The 25,439-nt window shown below is 42.7% G+C and overlaps 1 long non-coding RNA gene across 1 annotated transcript in view; it reads right to left on the bottom strand.

Annotated features, from left to right (window-relative positions):
* Positions 1-1,719: 1,719 nt before the first annotated feature.
* The window catches only part of LOC129325495 (uncharacterized), a 47,131-nt gene continuing 23,411 nt past the window's right edge, over positions 1,720-25,439 (bottom strand). Inside the window, exon 3 of the long non-coding RNA XR_008596636.1 lies at positions 1,720-1,801. This is a non-coding gene — a long non-coding RNA (uncharacterized LOC129325495). The remainder of the gene's footprint in view (positions 1,802-25,439) is intronic.

The following is a 25,439-nucleotide window of genomic DNA, read 5'->3' as shown; positions in this document are numbered from 1 at the left end:
ATAGACCAGGGTGGACCAGGGAATAGACCAGGGAAGCAGGGTGGACAAAAATCTTCCTCTCGGACATGCCGTTTTTAATATGCATTACACTTTATGTGAGCGAGTGTACCAGAACAGTATCATTTGAAATGGTACAAATCACTCTTACCACCTCAGAGCTCTATCATCTCCATTTGCAGCATTGAAACTGGACTTAAAAGCAAGAGAAAGAGATGAGATCTCATTTAAGAAGTCCTGGGCCGTTTCCAGATGGCTTACCTGCACCTGGAATGTCGCACCACATTGCGGGGAAAACGCGAAATATCGCGTTTTCTCACGTGAGTTTTGCGCGACGTCGCACAAAACTAGTGCGAGAAAATGCGATATTTCGCGTTTCCCCCGCAATGTGGCGCAACGTTCCGGGTGCAGGTAAGCCATCTGGAAACGGCCCAGGTTTACAGAACTCTTAAGCCCCTTTGACATCGCACTGTGGTTGCCAGCCTCCAGGTGTTTGCTGGGGATCTTCTTGACTGACAACTATTGTCCAGGCTATAGAGATCAGTTCCCCTGGAGAAAGTGGTTGGTTTGGAAGGTGGACTCTATGGCATTATACCCAGCTCCTGCCCTCTCCAGGCTCCACCGCCCCAAACTCCAGGAATTTCCCAACCTAGAGCTGGCAACCCTAGAGGTTCAGATCATTATCTGCCTCATAGTTCTTATTCATTTTTTTCTTGCATTCTTGATTTACCTTCTTCACTCCATTGGATTGTAACTTCCCTCACACTTCAGGTCTTCTACTTTTTATTACTCTCCTAGAATCCTTGCCCTTTTACTATGCCCTGGCTTGTTTTTCTGGTGTTGGCCTGTTTTTTAAGGTTGTGCTTTTGACTTAGTTTTTAACAAATGTGTTTTAATGTTTTAAGATTTGTTTTAATGTTATTCTTATCTGTAAGCTCAAGCAAGTTTCTGTAATAAGCATGTGAATTTTCTAAATTAATTTATTATTTTTTTAAAAAAAAGTCTACTAGGACCTGAAGTTCTACATGCCATCAGGACTTGTGGTCCACATGCCTCAATGGCCAACTCTCCTGCTATTTGTATAGGGTTGCCAGTCCTCCACTGAAGCAGGGGATTCCCCCAATCACTCCCTGCTGCTGCTTACCTGGCCAGCGAGTGGGAACGTGCCTCACGGGGTGTGCTCCTAGGCTGCATGGTGTGTTCCCACATACCGTAGCAGCCTGGTCCAGCCCCAGCAGCAATCCCATGCTCTGCAGTGTCTTGATCCATGCCAAATTGGCCTGAATTGAGGCTGAATCAGCCTGGATTGGGCCTGTATTAGCCCCGGATTGGGCCCAAATCAGAGCTCTGCAGAATGCAGCAGTGCTCTCATTCTCTGCAGTGGCCCAATCCGAGCTGAATCGGCCCAAATCAGCCTGGACTGGACCCAAATCAGTCCAATTTGGACCCCTGTGGAGCACAGGAGCGCCCCCAGGGTAGCCTAGGGCCAGTGCGATAACGTCACTTCTTGGAAGTGATGTCATCACGCAGGCCAGGAGCATGCACACACTCTTTGCATGCATGTGACTACAAGATAGTAGGTAGGTGTAGGGCCCCCCACCTCATGCCCGGTGGGTGGGGGAACGTGGTGACCCTATATTTGTACATTCATCATCTCTGCTTGGAAAAATAGTTTCTTCTAGTGGTTCCAACCTCTGCAATAATACAAACAATGGCTACTCACATGTTGGCTTTATAGTAGTTACTTCAGGGTTGTGGAACAGTTTTCCAGTGTTGACTGAGTGTCTATGTAGCAGTCAGGAAACTGAATTGATTAAGAGCAAGAAAAGCTTTATTAATAGAACTAACAATCTGGGCAGAAAAGAGAATAAATAAATCTAACTGCCTTGCTAGTTGAGATAGTTCTGAAGAATTCTAAGAGCAGCATTCTGCAGACAGACAACTAGAAAACCCCTTACTACAAAGAGGGTATTTCTTCTACAGTTCTTTCTAACTAGAACTTGCTGCCTTATGCAAGATCTTTTTTTCCCTGTACACAAGATGCAGTATACTCCAACAATAAGAAGAACCACCTCCCTTCAGCAGTTTTAGAGAAGATGCAAGACAGGTCTTTTAAAAAGGGCCTTTGGCTCATTTGGATGAACTTTGAAGAGCAACTGCTTGGAGTTTTGAAATTTTGTTATTGCTTAATGTTTTATGGTTCCATGACATGATAGTTTTGTTGCTGTGGCATACCTCGGGTCCCAGTTTTCTAGGGAAACACAGATTTATAAATATTTTAAATAGATAGTTTCCCCATATCAGACTCCCATGTTTCCAAGATTCTTCAATGTGTACATTAAACTCTGTTTGAAGAACAGTTCAGAAATTTCTTGATGCAAAATGACATAAAGGGAGCATTTTATTGCACTCACATCCTTAGAAAGGCCATAAGGTACGATAAATCGAGATAGGTGATGGCTATACAGCAACTGTACGTATTATTTTCAGTTTCATCAAATCTCCATTCTTTTTTCTGACTTTGTGCCAACCTCAGATTCTCATAGGCTGGCTTGTTCAATGTAGATGCTAGAGTTCAGATAAGTAAAATGATTGACTGAGTCTTCTGAGAAAGCTCATGGTAGCTACACATGTCCAGAATTGTCCATGTTGCCATCTTTGACTCTCTAAGAGTAACAATTTCCCCTGTAAGCGTGCTCAAAGGAATTCAGGATGGAAGCTCACACCATGGCCATTTTCACACTACTAACCTGCTTCCGTAACGTTGCAAAACATCACGCAAAAAACACGGAAGATAGCGTCTTCTCGCGAGAGTTTTGTGCGACATCACACAAAACTCTCGCATGAAGACGCTATCTTCCATGTTTTTTGCATGATGTTTCGCAACGTTACGGAACCAGATTAGTAGTGTGAAAACAGCCCATGCTTAGCTCATCCTATACAACCCACAGCTAAATGATAAATTTAGGTGTGTTCAGAAAGGAACGGAATCTACAAGATTCATATTGCTAACAATTACTTTGTTAAACACCTGCTATTGCTCTGTAAACAGAATTCCTCTCACATCACTATGTTTACAAGCCTTTAATAAGCTATCAGAATGTTAATTATCCAAGATGTAAATATTTACCTTTTAAACCGCATTGTACAAGCATCTTCTTTTGTCTGTTTCATTCCCTTGCCTTTGCAGCCATATTAGCAAAGCATTCATCGGGGATACCTTTTTTCTCATCTCAGTTTACTTCAGAACAAATCCAGTGTTTACCCTGATATTTTTTGTCATTGTTCTTTATGGTTTACATTAATTGTAGTGTAAATTTAAATGCAACAGAGGTGCATTAGTAAATGTGGCCAATTTTTCCCCCCTCTGTGGACATGATTTCGGACTCATTCTATACATTGTCCATAGATGACAGAATTCTGGACTGTATGATTAGGACTGCAGATGGAGGGAATAGTGCTGAGAATACCTATTTACTCACAAATGTATATGTACAACTCTTTCCCATTAGTACATCCCTACAAACCCAAAGGCTGGGCCTAAACGTTTCGTAACTGATAAGTCTAGTAGCATCTCCTGAACCGGCCTGGCCAGCCACCTTTCAAGTTTTGTTGGAGAGCAGGGAAGCAGCCCTACATCATTAGCATGTAATAGTGCCACTAATGAACAAGATGCTATTTTAAGGAATTGGAGCAGTGATTTTAATGAAGGAATCAATGGTGCCATTAATATTTAAGCTGAAAAAGATGGGCCAAGCGAACAACCTTGTCTGACCCCTTTGGCAAGAATGAAAGGCATTTTTCATGCACCATTCCACCTTACACTGACCTTTACCACTAGAATTTTTGTGTAAAACTAATGAGAAATAACTGTCTCATATCTATACCCTTGAACTCTCAGTTATACCTGGGCTGTTCTCTATTCATAGAACTGAAAGTCCATTTCATATATGCAAAATCAAGAAGTTGAGTTTTAATGTTCAAGAATGGTGAATTTAAATATCAAAGGATTAAATATAAATCAGTTCCTAATAGCAGAACGGCCTTATTTAAAACTAGAGTGTTCTCCATCTATGATCTTTTCTGCTACCCCCCCATCTTTTCCTTTACCCAACAAGTATCTCTATAATAATCTGTTAATTGATTAATCTTCTGGTTCTTAGGCAAATAAACAGTCAACTATATTCCAAGAAGCTCACCTATTCCATCAACAAAGTTACTAGTTATCAAAATCTCAATAGATACCTTCTGAATTATTGAAAACACTAAGAACACTTAAATTAATAGATGCGTTATCACTTTGCTTTAAGAAAAAGCTGTCTTCAATAATATTTTTCCTATTCCCTATTGTAGAAGATCATTAGAATCAAAGGAATTTCTAAATAATAAATATCATATCCTTGACTCGCTCTCCGCCTGGAGATAAAATATGGCAAAGAAAGAAAGAAAGAAAGAAAGAAAGAAAGAAAGAAAGAAAGAAAGAAAGAAAGAAAGAAAGAAAGAAAGAAAGAAAAAGAAATCTTGATGCTATCAGATGTACAATTCTTTTCTGGTGGATTCTGCAAAGCGCACATGCATTTCTGGACATTAATTCTGGACCACTTAAAGGAAATACTACTGAAAATATACATACTATCACATTGGGATCGTTAGTCTTTCACTTGGGCTGTATGTCTTTTAACAAAGGCATAACTGTGAAGAATTTTGGACATATTTCAATAATAGTGTGCAGGAAAGGATTTTTACGGTCATTTTGTTTCAGTATGTGCCATGACTACTGAAGAGTTTAGAAGGGCATGAACATAAGATCTAGGTCTATTTTCTAGCTCAGGAATGATCAAGAATGTCTTACACGATTTGTTGAGTTATGGTGTATATGCCCATGGAAAAACTATAGAAAATTACAGGCTCTGAGTGGTTTTGGAAGAGGAATGTTCAGCAACTTTTGTGGGGGTTTTTTGGTGATGTGGAGCCTTCACTACCAAAGAGGATCTTACAATTGCACTGTCTCTCACTAACATGATCCCTGTTTTCATGTTACCCTGAATGCCTGTACAATGCATGTACAGTATACAGTTGATTGTTCCTTTGTATACGCGTTGAGTAATTCTCATGTTATGTTCAACACATGTACAGCTGAATGTGCAATTGAAACCTCACATTTTTCCAGGTACAGGTCCTCAGTTTTATTTGTACTGTGAATGCATGTTGGCTGTTACTTACAAGCAAGTGTGCACATGGACATGCAGGTTATACCGTGTTCATTGCAACATATGAACAGGCCTTTTGTGAAACATGAGATTTCAGTCAGTAGTTTAGATATGAGTAGCAGAAAGCCCAGTACTGAAATCACAACAGTAGCCAGCTTTACAGCATCTGGCTTCTCTGCAGATGTGGCGTTTCAAACCAATGTAAATGACTACCAACTAGGGATGTGTGTAATGAAAATCCCAAGCAGTAAAAATCATGCAAATGACTGTTTTTGAGATTTATTTATGATTCTCTGGAACAGAAGCACTGGCCCAGACTGCTTGGTAATCACAGAAACGTCTCCCTCAAACATTCCATAGTTGTTTTTTTTAAAAAATGTGTGCTTTCAAGTGCCCCTATATCACAGAAGTGCACAGGCAGTTCTGGGTTCTCACCGGCTTTCCCCCTATTCCCCCCCAGGTGACTGGCCACATTTATTCCATCCAGTGTGATAAGAGAGCATAAAGCTGTCCTAGCCGATCACCAAAGCCCCAGGGAGGGCATGTGGAAGGCAACTTGTTTTTCAATGATTTTTTCCTCCCTGGCAACAAGCCACATTTATTCCTTCCAATCAGAGAAATCAACACGAAGCTGTACCAGCCTAAAGTGGGTATGGAAGTTAAGACACGTCTTGTTTTTCTGTTCTGATATCCCAGGCAACTGGCTGTATTTTTTCCTTCCAGTCAGATCCTTGCACTGGGAGGAGCTCTGTCGCTTCTGCATTTGCCGGCTCCTTCCTTTTCCCACGTCCATGCACAGTTAACCTAGAGAGACCAGGAAGACCCCAGTTTCCCATCCACAACATTCATTAGCCGATTTATGCTGCCCACTCCACCCCCAAACAATAATTCCATGGGTTCAGTGGCCTTTCACGGAACCATGTCCAGAAGCTAACAAAATTGCTTGCCCCTAGAGCCACGCCCACCTCTTTATCTGTACAGTGCCACGTCTCCAAGACTAGCACAAAGGACCATTTATGCTAATGAAGTGGGAAATGGCCACAAAGACATAAGTGCTGTAGATCTCCAGTAGAGAAGATGCGGGATGGGGGGGGGGCAGTAGGCTAAGCATCTGGTCTTCTCTTCCTTCCATGCACTTGGGTATTTATGGAGCACAGTCACTGTAGGGAAAAGTGACACTGGCTGGGGACAGAGTAACCTTATGGTTGATTAGTTTTCTACTAAAGCCCAGAAAGACTTCATAATCATAATCCTTCTGGGCTCTTTCTCTCTCTGAATGAAATGGCAAATCTGTATCCAATGATACTTTCACCCTTCTCTATCGTATTCCAAGAGCCCGGCCTCCCATCCAATGTTCAAAAACAGAATAAAGAAAAAAACAGTCATAGTGCAGCTCTCTGTCAATTCCAGCATCCTTCACTATTTGTGCTCCTTCAAAAAGAATTATCATCACGCCCTGGCGTGCAACTGAAGTTAACGTAACCACACACAAAAAAACATTGTTGGAAAAGGTACGGAGGTGTATTTGGGTGTATTTTTTGGGGAGAGACACGGACATTTATTTATTTATTTATTTGTTTATTTATTTATTTATTTAATGTTATTTATATTCCGTCCTTCTCACTGAGACTCAAGGCGGATTACATTGTATGAGATTAGTACAATTAGTGGAAAAGACAAGGGCAGGCATTTCCATACAGCGTCAAGAACATTTCCATAAAAAGTGTCATGGGGTAAAAGAATACAAGTTTACAAAGATATAGTATTAGCAAGGATCCAGTATGAGGCTGAGGAATTGCTGGAACAGAATCGGTTCTAGGACTTACATTGAACAACTTAAAGCATAGGTAGGATATAGGAGTACATATTTAAAGCAACAGATAATATGTAAGGCAACGTAATAGTGAAATCTATGGTGAAATCTAACTCATTAGCGAAACATCTGGGATCCCTTTCCTACAATACCACCCTCTTAGTTGAGAAAAAAGGCCTTTTTGAATAATTCAGTTTTGCATTGTTTGTGGAAAGCCAGGAACATGGGGGCTCTCCTGACCTCCTCAGGCAGGCCGTTCCATAGGGCAGGGGTCACCATAGAGAAAGCCCATGTATGGGCTGCTGTTGATTTCACCCATGTACAGGCCAGCACTTTCAAGAGACCGTGTTCAGAGAGTGAAGCTGCCATGGAGGGACATAGGGAGAGAGGCGGTCCCGTAGGTATGCTGTACCAAGGCCGTGAAGGGCTTTGTATGTAATAACCATTACCTTGAACTGAGCACGGTAACTGATAGGTAGCCAATGGAGCGATTGTAGGATGGGAGTGATGTTCAAGCTCCTGCTTGCTCCTGATAATAGTAGAGCCGCGGCATTTTGCATAAATTGGAGCCTCCTAGTTAACTTAGACGGGAGACCACTGTATAACGCTTTACAATAGTAAAGTTTTGATGTTACCATAGCATGGATCCAGGTGACCAGGTCTGCCATGTTGTGATAAAAAGGCATTTTCCAGGCTAGAGTGAGATTGTAGTAAGTGTTTTTGGAGCGGCCTTAACTTGTTTTTCTAGTAGTAATGCTGGATCCAGTATAAACCCTAGGCTCTTCATCGAGTCTGCAAGGGTCAAACGAACTCCATCGAAGGTGGGGAGTACAATGTTTTTCAAGATCTCTGACTTTCCAACAAGCATCACTTCCGTCTTGTCTGGGTTCAATTTTAATTTGTTATTTTTCAGCCATTTTACTGTCAGGCAGCAATCTCAGGTTTCTACTGCATCCTGTGGGGACCTGGATAGTGAGCTATAGAGTTGGATATCATCTGCATAGTGATGACATCCAACTCCATAGATGCAAAGGAGTTCTCCCAATGGTTTTACGTAGAGGTTGAATAACAAGGGAGATAAGATTGCGCCCTGTGGGACCCCACAAAATAATTCCCATTCTGGAGACAGCTGATCTCTGATGGCAACCCTTTGAGTCCATTCCATGAGAAATTACTTAAACCAGTCCAAGGCACATCCTTTGATGCCCACTTCTGTTTCTAAATGCATCAACAGGATGGCATGGTCTACTGTGTCAAAGGCTGCAGACAGATCCAGGAGGAGCAATAAGGAAGCGTGGCCTGTGTCTATATTCAGATGGAGATCATCCACTAACACTACGAGTGCTGTCTCTGTCCCATGCCCTGGTCTGAATCCAGACTGGAAAGGGTCTAGAGTGCTAGAGTTTTCCAAGATCTGGAGTTGGTCAGCTACTGGTCTCTCAATCACTTTGCCCAGAAAGGGCAGATTAGAGACTGGATGATAATTGGCCACATTAGCTTTGTCTAGAGATAACTTTTTAATTAGCGGACTGATAACCACCTGTTTGAGCAGCCGGGGGAAGATGCCCTGAGTTAGTGATTGATTTACAATAGATCTCAGTGGTTCACTTATGTGATCTTTATTTCATTTTAACAGCCAAGATGGGCAAGGATCAAGCACACAAGTAGTGGCTTTCATAGATGCTAGGATCCTGTTAAGGTCTGTCATTGTAATTGGTTCAAAGCAGTCCAAATATAGGTCAGATGATGTATTACGCATTTTTTCTATCTCATTTGTATTGCAGCTAGCATCTAGATCAGAGTGTATTCATGCTATTTTATCAGCAAAAAAGTTTGCAACGGCCTCACAGCTAATTATCTGTTGTTTGGTCTGTAAAGGTTCAGATTTAGGGGTTAGAAGGTGTCTGGATACCCTGAACAATTGGGATGGTCATGAAGTAGCCGCCATAATGGTTGCTGAGAAGTAACATTGCTGCTTTCTTTTTCGCTTCATAGATCCTCCAATGGGTTTTGTAGCAAGTTCTATCAGTTTCTGTGCGTGTTTTATGCCAGCGACTTTCTAGAAGTCTGCCAGACCTCTTCAGGTCAGCCAGCTCCGTGGTAAACCATGGTGCCGGCTTCTGTTCCAAGGGCCGGAGAGGTCGATCAGGAGCAATGGTGTCGATAGCTTCATGGACGTTTGCATTCCACGCTCCTACCGCAACTTCTGTGGAACATGTGTCTGGAATTCTAAAATCCCCCAAGGCATTTTGGAATCTGGAAGGGTCTATGAGCCTTTGTGGGTGAATCATTTTAATTGGACCCCCTATTTTGTGGGGTGTTGGGGCCATATTCACTTCTGTCTTCAGCCTCCTGCATGGACCCCCAGTTAAATAGCCAGTGGTACCTGTGGACAATAAGGCCTGCATCACCAAATGGCCCCCAGCTGCAGATCAAAGGGAAGCACGATGAGCTCCTCGCGAGCAATTATCCATCTAGCCCTCAAAAACCGATATGCTGGTGAGTCTGCAACTGAGTGGCGCATGGCAAGAATGAGAGAACGGATGTCTCCCATTAGCTGTAGATTGTTGAGTGTCAAATGTAGTTGGATAATTGCACCTCATCAGATGCAAGAATGGCACATAGGAACTTTTCTACCCTCTTAAAGAGAAGTCAGCAACTGAATACAGCTAGTGAATCATTTTATTGCCTCTATCACATTGCAAGAAAAAGAAAAAAGTAAACATAAAACAGGATTTCTTTCCCAAATGTCACTGGCTAGCACAAGACTGTAATGCTCTGCTCTCTGGCTTGGGAGCCCACCTACTGTTAATGGTTTGCTTGCAGTTTCCCACAATCACAGTCAGTGAAACAGTGAACATGCACCACCAACAGTGACCTATTTTGGGGTCTGTTAACACTGCCCCCCTTGTTTGTGTGTACTGGAAACTTGATGAGTCGATGGCTCAGAGGGAGGACTGTATTCTGTGTGACTTTGGTGCTATTGAGTGCAAAAAGAACTGCCCCAGAGCCTTTGATTGGTCTCCCTCTCCTTCCCATTGAAAAGAATGGCCACAAAATTTATGAAAATGGGGGGGGGGGAATTGTGACCCGGCAACTTCCCTCCGGAAAACTACCCTATCATGATAGACATTTCACTCAACAGCCCTGGATATGAAAACACAATGAAAATGTTCTAGATGCGTACTTCTACAATCCACACAGAAACGCACACACAAACATTACGCCCCCAGTCAGAATAAGAGGCAGACACAAGGCTTGGGTAATAAAGGGCCACTTTTATTTGGGCAACAACATGAACTGCAACAACTAAAAAACCCTGGCAAGGGCCTAACCAGCGGTACAGGTCAAGCCCTGGGGTCACTTCCCTGGACCCCGCCTTGACCTGTCTGGGTGAGACCCGCTGCCCCGGATGCAAGCCATCCACATGCATGGCTGGGATCCGGCCGGCATGGCGGATGGTTTCCCCCTTAAAGCTCCAAGCACCTCTGCCGCAGAGCATGAGGGAAGGACTTGTCCAGGAGATCCCACCAGGCAGCCTGCCCTCTCAACTGGCCGCCGCAAAGCATGCCAGCTGATCCTGACAGGCCCCTAATATCCCCACCAATGGGGATGTGCCAAGGGTACTCACCATCCCGCGAACATCCCCCCAACTAAATCCTGCCATTGATGGCCTATACAGCACTACCATATTTCAATAGCCACAGCTCCAGCAAGCAGTACAAGGTAGGCAAAAAACTTCCTTCCCCAAGGCCAATCAGGGAAAGAAAGGAAAAATTCTTACCTGGCCCCACAAAAGGCAACCGATCAAAAACCTGCACTGCTACTGGGCAAGCGGGAGGGCCAAGCACGTGGCAACAAGTGCTGATGCAGAGGCAGGGCTATCCTGTTAAGGCACTTAGCCCTGCCCCCTTCGCATGTGACCCTGAGAGGCTGGGGAAACGCTGCTGTTTATCCTCCATGGCGGCAAATGCAGCCCCCGGCCTCAAGCCCCTGGCTGCCGGCAGGGTGGGGGCCGAATGGTACAAATAATGCAGCATGCTACTCACAATAAATCTGCCCTCACATTGCAAATGTATGACTTGATTCCAATTCTAAACTTTTCAGAGTCAGTCACAGATTCCTTCTGTAGAATTAAGGGTATATAGTTCATTTTAACATGAAGGAATGTACAGGTATAATGAGCTTTGCATTAATGAAGGAGATTAATCTACCTGTTCATCCTAAAAAAGAAGGATGTGACGAGAGAGAAGTTGACAGATCCTTCAATGTATCATTTCGAACACCATGTACAAAACACTATTTCTTGATCTTTTTGTTGTTGTTGCATAAATCAGAACATTCAGCCTGGAGTAATAAATATACATCAAATTTTCATGACCACAATATGACCACAGTCTTTATGTTCAGCATCTGACCATACACATTCTCAAGCGTCATGACCATATTTGAAATAACTTCATCTTTATTCAGCCAGAAAAGATGGGGAAAAAACCTTTCCGATTACCATGTTTGAGACTTGCAAGGTTATAGACCTTGGTTGTTATTACTTTAACAATGCAAAAAGAAGAATTTACACGTGAGAGGTATGCAAAAGGTATCAGGCAGGTTTGCATACAGTGATTTTTTTCTGATTTTTGACAGCTTCGGTGTAACCCTGATATGTAAATTCTCCCTGATGCTTTGTCACAGTGATGGAAACCAAGGCCTTTAGTCTTGCACATTTCCAATGCAGTAACATCCGTTATTCAAAAATGGGTTTTCCACCTGTTCAAACTAAGAAACAATGTAGCTATTTTAAATATGGCTCTGATGTATATAAAAGCAGATATAAATATTGACTAGATGGCAGAGTTACGCAGACAGTGTGGTGTGATGCAGTTGTTACTGTGTCAGGCTAGGATCTGGGAGTGTGTATGTTATGTGCCATCAAGTCACTTCCAACTTACAGTGACCCAGTGAGCCAGATTCCAAATCCCCACTCTGCATTGGAAGCTATTGGATGACATTGTGTCTATTACGGTTTCTCAGCCTAAACTCCCTCACAGGGCTGTTGTGAAGATAAAAGCAAAGAGAGGAAAACAGTGTAAGCCTCTTTGGATCCCCGTTGGTGAGAAAGGCAGGGTGTAAATGAAGTAAACCAGCAAACAAATATGGCACTGTCCATATCAGCACATCCTGGCTGGAAATTAACTTTACACTGCACATAATCCAGCCTATTTCATGTGTAGAAACTATGGTTGACCCACCTCCCATCATTTTGGGCCAGTTGCAGTCAGCTTTATTTCTCAGTCCCACCTAAATGCCCTCATTCATTCAGCCCAGATCCCATGTGGCTTTTGTCTATATAGGCTCCATGTTGCTGAGCCTAGCCTTTTTGGAGGTCAAAAGGAATCACCTCTTCCCTTTTTCACCAGTGGAAAAGCTGGCTCGGTCAAACCTTTTGTTTTTCTGCTGGGCGATCATTATATATCGCTCTTGCCGAGGTGGATATCCACACAAATATCCAGAGAGGATCCAATAGTATCTAGATTGGCTGCCAGGTTGCCAGGTCCCCTGGGGAGGTGGAGGGTGCTGGGGGCATCTGCTGGGAGAATTAACATTGCACGGGTGCTGTGCTCCAAATTGTTTCTGTGTCATGCCGGGAATGATGTCATTCCCAGTGCAACATGGAAGCAATGGGTAAAACCCGGCCCCTGGTGCGACCCCACACTTCTACATTGTGCCAGGAATAATGTCACTCCCAGTGTGATGCAGAAGCGATCTGGACCCTGAATGAACACACTCGGGGGAGGGGGGGTTCAACCCCATTCCTGCACCTTTCCCCCACCCTCCAGGTGCGAGGTGGCTAGGGGCAGGGATCCCTAATTATATGTGTCAAGGTAACCATAAAAATAGCAATGAATCTTACAGCTGCTGTGGAGTTATGGCTAAGAGAGTGCTGTGGCTGGAAATTTTCTAGTTCAAATCCCAGTTTTGCCATGGTCTCAGGATGTGACTTTTAAAAAGTCATGAATAGACAATATCATGGCCAAGACCTATGGGAACAAAGAAGCATGGGAGATTGCCCACCACTGGTGGACAATTGGTAAGCCTAGCTCCACCTCCTGTGGTGGTCATTTTGTAGTTATGCCCATGATCCTGTTTCAGAATTAGAAAGGTGCCCACATCCTCAGAAAGGTTGAAGACTCTTGCTCTAGCCACTACACCACAATAGCTCTGTTTAACTGACACATGGCACCCAAGAAGGTTATATATAGCATTTCTATATTTGCACAAAACACCTCATGCAGGTTCCAATTGAGTGTTCTTTTCATGAATAATGCCCCCCCCCCTCTTTATAGAGCTTGGACTCTGTATTAACTATATCTGAAGACCTTTATGGTTTTAAATTCATTCTAAAATGACTGAATTCTAAAATCCATTCATTCTTGATTGTGAGGGTTAAAAATTTGATGTTACAGTTTCTAAAAGATCAAAAGTTAGAAGGGCGGATTAAATTTCTGATGTTCCATGTGACAGTTTAGTTAAGGGTCATTTGAGGGGAAAATACTCTTATGTGAGATTGACCACGTACATTTCAGAACTTTTGAACTGATTTTTATTGGGATTCTGTCACCCTAATTCCCAAATCTTCATCCCACTTAAACCTTAAGTAATCAATATCAGGTTTGCTAGAAGATGCTACATACTCATAGAGAGATGGACGAGGTTGGTCACAGAAACCAATTTTAAGATGAAAGTAAATATATCAGAAGGATTTATAGTTTCTAAAGACATACTTCCAACCTGATAGACCAGTAACTGATGAGACCAAAGATACTGGCACTAAAAAACTCTGTGGTCAAAAGCTGAGGATTTAATGATTTCCTGCTTGAAATGCTTCTCACCCAAAACTATATTATTTCTGCAAAACAGTTTATGAGGAAATAACCAGAGTAAAAAATGGAGATTGAACTATGATGAAAATTTAGTAATTTTGACACAACTTATCCCGTCTATATTACTGCAAACATTCTAGATATCATATGCTAGTTAAGTCTTGTAGATTAGAGGAATGAGTATGCTTGAATTCCTCCTTTTTACATTCAGCTTAATTTAGCAGCTACTTGCAACCAGGTGAAGGAAAAGGTCAGCAGCACTCAGCATATCATATATAGGTGGGTGACAATGGTTATATGAGAACCATTCTCATAAACAACTCCATCTAGAGCTAGAACATGTGCTTGTACTGTAACAGAGCATGGAAGAGCAGAAAGAAAAGGCCTTCAATTCATACAGGCTTTATACTGCCTGTCAATCATAGGGGACAATATTAGATACATCTGTCCTGCCCCCTTTTATACCTGAAGAGCATTCAGTGTGAGGCTTAAGGAGTTGTAGTCAAAGGGCCAAGCTACACATGACGAATGGCACTTGAACAGCAAGTGTATTTCTCCCTGTTCACTTGCCCTCCACTCAATCCACTTGCCGTTCAAGTGTCATTCGTCATGTGTAGCTTGGCCCAAAGTCTAGATGTTAGGATTTTGCACTAGACAATCTACAGGACAGAGGTTTTTCTGAAATCCTAATAAGAGGTGATAAAACAAAGGAGGAAAAAAAGGCAAGTAAAGAGCAGAGCAAATGTGAAAACTGAGGATGAAGAACTCGCAAAGGTTCTTCCCCGGGAAGCTCCAGTTTGTTGAAATCTCGTTTTGTCAGTTTTATGGCGTCCTGATTATTATCCTCCATTAAGCTATCCTACATCAAGCAACTACTTTGCAACAAGTTTTCTACTGAAGATAAATAGCAGCTTGCAATAAAGCACAACTGTGTTACTAAGTGATTTGTTTTGATCAAGAAGAGCAAGATTCGGGTCCAGTAGCACCTTAGAGACCAGCTAGATTTCCAGGATGTGAGCTCAAGGGAGCTTTGACTCTTGAAAGCATACATTCTTGAAATCTAGCTAGTCTCTAGGGCGCTACTGAACCCAAATCTTGCTCCTCTACCACAGACCAACATAGCTACCCACCTGAAGCTCCGATCTAGAGTGGCTGCTGGAATTCTTCTATAAGTGAACTTCGGAAAATACATTTGGAGGTCCTTCTTCAAGCAAAACACCCCCTACATATTTGTAAATCTTGCAAACACTTTTCAAGCAAGGAAAGTAAATGTCTCCTGAATATTGCTTTAGATTGTCACCAGATTTTCCTTCTGCAAGACTTCATGGGAATTTGGAAGAAAGCATTCAGGCTTGCATAATCTCTCAGAGGAATTTCTCATACCCATAGCTCATTTGTATACTTTTAAACCAAACAAGAGTTCCATGATCAATGATAAAAAGTCCTCTTCTTTACATAGAACGGGGGAAAGAATCTTAGCTAAATCACAAAGAATTTAAACCATAAGGATCCATTGACCATCTAGTTATTTACGGGAATTCAGTTTACAGTAGCAATGCTGACATTTCTCCTGAGCTGAGCTTGGACTTGGGAAGCACAGGTGGCTGTGAGAGATTGGAGCCATGAGGAAAGCAGCTTGCTGAAGCAATGGAGACAGATCTGGGAAAGGCTGAGGTTTCTTCAGAGGGAGGGAAAAGATAGTGGAGGATGAGAGTGATATATAACCCATCCCTGGAAGGCTACCTCTCCTAATCCAGAGGCTCCATCAGACGGCAGAGCAGCCATGTTCCCTTATGCATCTGGGCCTTAAGTTTTATTCTCCCAGAGTACCCCACCCCGGAAGAGGGTAGAGAGACTGATCAATCGAACAGGTACATTCAAATGAAAGAAAAAAAACAAGAAAAGTCTTGTGAAATATTAAAGAAGGATTCCTGCCATTTTAAAACAATGATAGCTGTTTAGCAAATGAAGGCCCCAGTACTGCTTTTTCAAGGAAGGGAGGAAAAGACCCTCCCCCTCTTCTTGCTGAAAAAAGGCTACCCGTAGTTTTTGATGGTCTTCCTTAAGAAAACAGAAAGGGAGTAAAGGATTAAAACAGTTCATCTCCTCTCATTCTGTTTCCTTGAAAAAGTTGTACCTTCAAGACAAGTAATTTAAAATGAGTTGAAAGAATGGAGTTGAGTGGTCACTTTTCCCTCCTCCCCTTCTATTTATGGAAAGTTCTGCCACGGCAACTCAGTGTCCAGTCATTGCAGACTCTAGACTTACATATTTTCAGGTAAAAAGAATCACAGCCCTGAATGTGATACATAGCTACTTCCTCCCTAAGCCCATGGCTGTTAGAAATAAATAGGGAATAGTAAAACACCATTATTTATATTGAAAGTGTAAATACATAATGCCATAGAGTTTACCCTCCAAATGCAGCCATTTTCTCCAGGGGAGTTGATCTCTGAAGTCTGGAGAGCCATTGTAAATCTGAAAGATCCCCAGTCTTCACTAGAGATGGATACGAACTGGAAAAAACCGAACCATGTGGTTCGTGGTTCATCAAATTTCACAAACCACAAACTTTCATGAACCCTGGCCCCCAGTTCGTGAACTGGTTCATTTGGTTCATGAAAATGTCACATCCAGGTCAGAAAACTGTCACTTCTTGGCCAGCAGAAGGTCACTTCCGGGTCAGCAGAAGGTCTACAGGAAGTCCATCCACTGTTGCCTAGGAAACTGATTGATTGGCACCAGGCTGTCTTCAGTGACGAACCAAAAACCGAACCAAACGAACCAGCCTAAAGTTCGTGGTGGTTCATCAGAAATGGGATCTGACGAACCGCTGGTTCACAAATCATGAACCAGCCTGGTTCATCATGAATTTTGATTCGTATTTTGTTTCATGCCCATCTCTAGTCTTCACCAGGAGCTTGGGAAACCTATGGCCTAATTACTAACAAAAATAAATTGCATATTAATTGAAAGTTGGGATTTTGTAGGTGGTTGCATCTTTCAATTTTATAGCAAAGTATACTGAAATTAGGTAACTGATACTCATGAGCAGCCGCTGAGATGGAGAACTTGATATGCTTTAAAAAAGAACGCATGCACAAATCAGGCCACAAAAGCTGGCTAGCTGTGTACCAAATAATTTGATAGAACATTACAATACTTAAGCATCTGTTGCCTGAGCTCTATTTGTAATATCCGTTATGTAATCCCAATGACAATGGAGCTCTGCAAATGACACCTTATGTTATACAAATGCTTTGGATCACTTCTGAATAATTTCTGAACATTGAATATGAATAAAACTTGCCAGTGTTCTATGGAAATATATTTTAATTAATATATGGAAACAAGTATCTTACTTCCTTGGCAGAAAAGGCTACCCCTAATTTCTGCTGAAGTACTCTTAAAGGACATGATGCAGATAGTATTTGCTTTTCTAATTTTTTTTTTAAATTATGCAGTGATAACTATATGCTTATAGCATACATAGCACAAGACGGAGCACAAGCAATCCTCCACATGTGTCAGCCATTACCTTCTCAATTTCTTACTTCAGAGCGCAGTGTCACACTGGGTAACAGAGTGTAGCTCTAGTCTAGAGCATGTCATGAAGTATTAACAGAGGAGGGAAATCAGTTCTTACTTCTAAATACAGTTAAAATTATCTCCTTCTAACTTAAAGGCCCCTACAGCAGAAAACCAAGGTACAAAGTACAACTGTTTTCATTTTAACTGGAATCCATTTTGGAACAGTGAGAAAGTGATATGAGTCCCCTTCTCATTTGTTTCTCCCTTTCTCCTTGTACATGGGTGAGCTCTCTTTGTAAGGATAGTATGTAAATGTCGATAGAAAGCCTCACAAATATGCAGCTTCTTGACATGTATGGGTTGCATGCTAAGTCTTCAAGAAAGCAGGAGATGTGAGAAAGACTCCTGAAGTGGTGTTTCTCCACCCTATTACTGCTAACTAGTTGTGGCCTAACCAGTTTTTCAAGCAGGCCTATTTGATGGCTCCCAACACAGAGGCAGAATTGAGCAAGCAAAGAAAGGAAATACACAATTGCCAATCAGATGAACACATCCTAAAAATTCCTGCTTGGCCCCATAATGGCAACCAGCTAGCCCCATGCTATACCTTTGGAGGGTGGATGGTTCAGACGCCATGGCAAAATGCCTGCTTTAGAGAGGGTGCATTGATTTTTGGGTAGCGACACTTTTCTCTTCAAAGAGTCTTGATAATTCTAGTTTTTTAATTACGTAATATTTGTCTAACCTTTCCTTTAAATGATAATATTGGCTTGGATCTCATGACTGTGTTCCACTCCCTGTCCTGGTTGTTGATGATGATGATTCAAAATATCCGAAACACAATCAACAATAAGCAGAGGTCACATGTTATTATTGATTGGCCTTGCTGATACAAGTTTCCACCAGAGACCTAAGTATCAACCAGATATTGGTGTAATATATACGCTGTTCCAAGTAGCACCACCTTTTGCAGTTCTTTAGGTGTTATGACAGAAAGCTGCAGTTTTCCCATATGAATTGTAAAGTTTTTCGAGATGGTTCCCCGTGCATGATGACAATGGGGACTACTGTTGCATTTTTCTTCCACAGTCGGGTAGTTTCTATTGCCAGATCTCTATATTTAAACATTTTTTCTTGTTCTTTTTCTTCGACTCTGGCATTCCCAGGAATTGCAATGTCGATTATACAGATTTTTCAGTGATGATGATGATTCAATTTCTAGCCCTCCCTCCCTACGAACAGGCTCAGGGCAGGTTACATCAGGCATAAATACAATTTAAAACCACAATAAAATCATACACTTATAAAACAGCTTAAATTCACAATTTTGTAGTCCCCAAGATGACAGTCCTTATCCATAACATCCACCCCTGCTGACAGTACACAGGGGGAAAGAGGCTGTCCTCCACTGCTGTGCTCGGTTCCTTGGCTGCTAGCTCTTCAGCTCATGCTAAGACCCTTTGAAAAACTTTAGCCTTGCACCTGAAGAAGAGCTAATGGCTGAAATAGTGAGCGCCAGACTAGAGGACAGCCTCTGCGGTAACCGGAGAGCACAGCAAGTGAAACACAGTCATAGCTGATCAATAAATAGTTTTGTAGGCCTCAGAAACTTAGCGTCAAGCTACAAGTGACGAATGACACTTGCACAGCAAGTGTATTTCTCCCTGTTCACTTGCCCTCCACTTGCGCTCCACGAGATCCACTTGCTGTTCAAGTATCATTCGCCACTTGTAGCTTGGCCTTGAATTAAAGGATTCCATGTTTGGGCTGTTAGCAGAGTCTATCATTTGGTATAGGAAGTGTGATTATAGGTGGTTGTGAGCTGGTTCTGCTGGCTGGTGTGTGTGCAGGTGTGAAAATAATAAATCATACCCTTGCTTTATATTTAGAAAGGAAATGAGAGTTCTTTATTGTAGGAACTCCATATTCTGATAGGAAAGGAGGAGAGACAGATCCTAACTACCTATCTAGTCTAATGATGGACATGGATGGCAGGACAAGGCCTGCATCCATGCTGCCAAGATGGATGGAGGAGAAGGAGAGAGGTGTTGCCTGGAACAATGCCAGGAAGAGGAATGAGAGGGATAAAGTCATATCCTGGGAACAGCAATCTACATATCAAAGGACAGTCAGAGCAGTAAACAGTAAACAGCAAAACAGACTGCCCTGACCTTTCTATCTTTCTAACTCTTTCATTTGTCCCCCTCTGAAACGTGAGGAAAGGGACAGCACTGAATCGTCCTCTTCCAACAACAGCATCCAAGCCATTATGTTTTTTTTTTAAGAGCTGAAGATATTTAAATTGATTGTAGACATGAGTCATTGTCCATAGACTGTGTGTGAGATATTTCCTGTCATGGAGCAAATAATTACATTATGACGTTTTGGAGTATGTCTCTTCCTCACAATAGCAAATAGAAAACTGACCACATAAAAGACACTATTTATGCCCTCACTTAGTGCTGTTGCTATGGCCATGACAATGCTGTCTTAAGGCAGAATTGTTACCAGCAAAGATTTGTTCTTGTAGTGCAGTCCTTATTCAGAAATAAGTTACTCAGGGCCAAGCTACAAGTGACGAATGACACTTGAACGGCAAGTGTATTTCTCCCTGTTCACTTGCCCTCCACTCAATCCACTTGTCGTTCAAGTGTCATTCATCATGCGTAGCTTGGCCCTCAATCCACTTGCCGTTCAAGTGTCATTCGTCACTTGTAGCTTGGCCCTCAGTCTTCACTGAATTAATTGGGAATTATTTCCCTGAAGGTGGGTGTTGCATTTTGGCAGAGTTGCCACTTTCTCCACTTTCAGTTTTTTGTTTCATGTTTTATAGTGGGTATTTTGTCAAATGAATCAGACTTCAGAGCCAGGGCTGGATCGACAGGAGGGGGGTAGTCTGCCCCCAGCACTGCCAAAGAGGGGGTGCCGGGTGCAGCTGCCAGCTGCTGGGAGCACGCCGGTGGCAGCGCGGGCAGTTGAGTGGAGGGGGAGGATGCCCATGACATTTGCCTGCCCTGCAGGACAGGGAGCGCATGGCAAGCCAGCCGCCCCCTCAGCGGGGCAGGCGAATGGCATGGGTGGCCTTCCAGCTGCCCGCGCTGCCGCTGTCAGCTCCACGGCTCACTGTGTGCTGGGGCAGCCAGCTTGTCATGCTGGCGGCATGCTCTGCCCCTGCGTGATGATGTCACAGAAATGACATCAACACGCAGCACTGGGAGCACAGGGGGGCAGACTTGGGTTGCCCTGGGCGCCAGCAACCCTAGATCTGGCCCTGTTCTGAGCCAGGGATTTTGTTGGTATTTTCCTGTTTGGTCCCCAGTTCTGATCTGACACAGTCTATACTCCTTGGTGCCCCTACATCTATGAGACTCATCTTCTGACTCATCAAAACTTGTCAGGACTGCCCCTGGCCCACCCCAAACCATCAAACTTACAAGTGTTTACCAAAAACATATTGGGCTCCACCTCCTAACCAATAAACATCTGCCCCCGCTTTTTCCATTGAGCTGCTTATTAGGCTGGTATATTTTGAAAATCAGAACCCTGCAGTTCTGGTTGCATCCTGTTCTTATGGATTATGAAAGAACAAAAATTCGTTATAGCGAAGGCTACCAGTGAGCAAAGATCTTGGAATCGAACAGCTGAACAGTGGGAAGGAATTAGAGCTTGGATTCCTTAGAGGTTATGCAGCTACTACTTCAAAAGTGACTGGGATCAATCCAACCTGGATTCAGAGTTTTACGACTGTTCAGGCAGCCTGAGTTTGGTTTATCAGCCTAACCTAAGGTTTGCAACATAATCCTAAGGAAGTGCTATTACTTCTCCCACTGAAAGGTTACTAGCAAGCTTCTTTTCTCAATGGAAGCAGTAAGGTAAAGTAGAGGATTATTCAATGGGTTGAAGAGGCTTCACACTGACAGACTGTAGAAGTGATTAAGGCTGAGCATTAAACTGTCAAATTTTTTTGGCACGTTCTATTATCTCAGCAGGTAATCAGTTGTCAGAGAGCTGGAAAATATACTACGGAGTCTGGTTTTGCCTTCTAGCATTATTTTTTTCCATAATTGATTAAAGCTGGCAGGAGAAAGCCCCTTTACAGGAGATCACAACTTCTTTCTCCTCAACTTTAATTAAAGTATAATGAACATGATTCAGCCAACATTAAGTACTTTAAAGTCCCATTGATTTCAGTGAGAGTTGTGTGCTTAGCTGTCTTTCCTACCAAAATGAAATTTAAAACTTAGGGTTGAACCTAAACAGGTGGCCTCTTATCACAACATGGTTTAGTCCTCAAGAAAAGGTCTCCTTACGCAGATGATCTTTCACCCCAGAAGAGGTGTCAATATTTGCCTTACATGTAGTGCTGCTGTGTAGAGGGCAATCAACAATCTCTTGGGACGAAATGATGCAACTTCTGCTCTTGAAATTATGATATGGTACAGTTCATCTCCCACCATGCACTGGAAGCAATCTGAACAACAGTTCCATTCCTCAACTTCCTCCTTTACAAAGAGAAGCAAAGACTTGGGGCCAAGCTACACATGACGAATGACACTTGAACGGCAAGTGGATTGAGTGGAGGGCAAGTGAACAGGGAGAAATACACTTGCCATTCAAGTGTCATTCGTCATGTGTAGCTTGGCCCTTGGTTTTGTTTTCATGCATCATGGCTGGTTTTTCACCCAAGCCATCCCACAGCCTTGGAGGAGACCACCAACACCTAGCTTGGGCTTGTTTTACTCCTGACTGGCACTGGCATGGGAGGAGGGAATGGTTGCAATTCAGGGCCAAGCTACACATGACGAAAGACACTTGAACGGCAAGTGGATTGAGTGGAGGGCAAGTGAACAGGGAGAAATACACTTGCTGTTCAAGTGTCATTCGTCATGTGTAGCTTGGCCCGTAGACCCATCCTAACCTCATAGACCTGTGTCACTCACCACTGGCCAAGTTGGAACCAAGCCCTTGAGGTGTTGACATCACCATTAGGTCTCAGCTTGCTCCTATCCAGTGCTTGTGTAAGAGAAGATCCACTAAGGACAGAAGAGACACTAATGAGCTAACAGGCATCAATTGCTGCTCCTAAATAAAGGCTTTCTCGTCCTGATTGTGGATCCACATTGCAGCAAACCAAGAGGGGTGAGAAACATATTACACCATCCAAATCCCCCATGCGTCATCTGTTATTATTTCTCTGCTTAAATCAGTAATGATCTCCCTCATACAAATAATACCAAAACAGAGAAATAGGATACCAAGCCAGAAAAAATATTGTAGCAGTGGCAGGATTGCCAGCTTACCCGCTATGGTAGGCATTCTCACCACTGATCCAAGCACCCACCAGCGTTTGAATGAGTGGCCCTCCAGAATTTCACCAAATCCTGGAGGGAGCGAGCCTCCTTTGTTAATACATTACAGAAGGAGGGAGCCACAACTGTAAAAGCCCTCCTTCTTGTTAAAGAGAGTTGAATGGCCCAAGGGCCAAAAACTACCAACAGGCCCTGAGTTGCAAACCATAGCCCACCTCCCAAGGCCCCCAGGGGTTATAGGCTTGCGCCTGGCAATCCTAAACAGTAGTGTCCAGTTATAACCCTGGCAGCCTGCTACAAGATATACCCAAATGGACCAACACAAGAACACCATCGGTAGTCACATACAATTCCCTGCACAAACCAGTTCAACACATGATCTGCAGCCTGTGATGGACAATGATACTTCTCTCTCACAGGCAAACCATTTCTTACCCACAGACAACCCCTCCCCCCTCCAACCTTAAACAACTCCTCAACAATGCACTTCCCAACACGCACACAAACTCAGAGACTAGGGCGTGCAATAAACCAAGATGCCAACCCTGACCCCATATTCACTCCAACAACACAATCACTGGAGCTAACAGCACCGGCTATACCATCTTGGGCTTATTCACTTGTTCGTCATCCAACGTTATATACACGTTATATACAACGTTATATACGTTATATCAAGTCTCAGCAATGCCCTTCAACTATATTGGACAAACAGATTAGTCCCTTCACAAAAGAATAAATGGACATAAATCTGATATAAAAAATCACATCATTCAAAAAACAGTGGGAGAACATTTTAATCTGCCAGGGCATTCCATCGCTGATGTAAGAGCAGCAGTTCTTAAGCAGAGAAACTTCAAAGGCAAATTGCTACATGAGATTTCTGAAATTGAGTTTATTTGCAAATTTGGAACAAAGGATTCCCCAGGGTTGAATCAGGAGATAGGATTTTTTTCCCACATTACAGATGCTAATTTTCTGCACTTCATTCCCATGCTCTATCAAGCTAATTACAACATATATTATAGCTAACTTCCTGACACTAATTGACAATACATTCTCCACCTTCTACCTGGATTATAAGACTCTGACCTATTTTCACTTGATCTATCTGACTCTCTTAAAAGCTCATACCCTGGAAATCTAGTTGGTCTAAGCTGCTACTTGCTATGCTGTATCCCTAATTATGAATTAGGTATTTGTCTGAAGGAATAAAGTTCTAGGATGCTGTCAGGAATCTTGCTAATAATTCTTGTATAACTGATATTAAGGTTTTATAGCACGAGATTTAGCTTACATCTGGAAATGGAAAAAGTAACATATGCACACAGAGTTTGGATTATGTTGCTTATCTTTGTGCTATTGTTGCCAGCAGGCTCCTGGATACAGGAAGCTTTCTTGAAGAAAAATCATACATATTTAAAGCCCCAAACATTACCAATTTCAGCTAGCACAACACTGATTAATCACTAAACATTTCACTTTTCCCAGGACACTCATGAAACGTTCCTTGGTCTTTTCAATACTGAATCTCTCTAAGATACTGAATGCAAACGGTGTGTGTGGGGGGGGGGGATAGGAAGATTGTGTAACAAAATGAAAGAGGAGTGCTTGCTAAATAAATAGCAGTAAATCTGCTTAAGCATTGAGGAGTTTCATCTCCCAGTGTGGAGAAATACAAAATGTATAAGATTCTACAGATGTTTCATAATATTAAAAATATTGTGGGTGAATGTTCAGTGCTGCAGAGCAGGGGGAATTCTTTGCTTTAATTTGGATTGAGCTAAGAGGTGAGGGGCTTAGTAATACCTCAAACGGTTCCAATAAACACTTGTGTGGCGAGGCCTTGACATATCACAGTACCTTCTATTGTCATGCTTGTGCTTGTGCTTGAGTCGCCTGGAATTCTGCTCTGAAATGATGCACTTTAATCTAAACGTAGCTGTTGCAACCTGTTGTTGGGGACTGGTCAACCCAACTGTAACCTACAATTAAAAGAATACACTGAACAATGATGCTACTGATTGATTTCCAGCCATTAAAATAATTTTCTGACCAGTGCTAGGGTCTGAAAAGCTAGTAAACCACTGAACCAGTTCAACAAGAGTGTCTCATTTTTCTTAATGTCCCCACACAGACTTATCAAGTCTCCAGATTCTGCCATACTTCACTTTTGGCTTGCTAGATTCTACAAGAGTTTGTCCCTGACTCATGGCAGTTCATACAACAGTTTGCCGGAGTATACTTACTTTTATCACTGAGTACGACTGATTGAGTGGGGTATCCAGCACCCTTACTGAAGGGCCTCAGGAATAGTGATAGCATTTGAGATAGATGTTTCTGCACCAAGCAGACACATAATTGCTAAGTAGGTAGAATGGCCTGGCAGGGCCTAGGCTTACCAGATTGCTGGCCATGGTGAGCAATCTCCCAGATCCCAGCTTCAGCCATGACTCTTTGCACCAGCAGAAGAAAAAATGGGGAGTGGGAAGCGACATCACAATGTCACTTCCATTTGTACCCGGAAGTGACATCACATGCTCCAGGAATCCCCCAAATCTCTACAGAATGTTGTGACGTCTCTTCCAGGTGCAACTAAAGTGATGTCACAATGTTGCATGACATCATTCCATCACCCCCACGCTACTGCACCCAATAGAGCGAAGTGGCTAGCTGTCAACCCCGGCAGGGTCAGTAA

The sequence above is a fragment of the Eublepharis macularius genome, chromosome 3 (assembly GCF_028583425.1).
Source record: "Eublepharis macularius isolate TG4126 chromosome 3, MPM_Emac_v1.0, whole genome shotgun sequence".
Taxonomy (NCBI): domain Eukaryota; kingdom Metazoa; phylum Chordata; class Lepidosauria; order Squamata; family Eublepharidae; genus Eublepharis; species Eublepharis macularius.
This window is presented reverse-complemented; position numbering and strand designations above follow the sequence as displayed.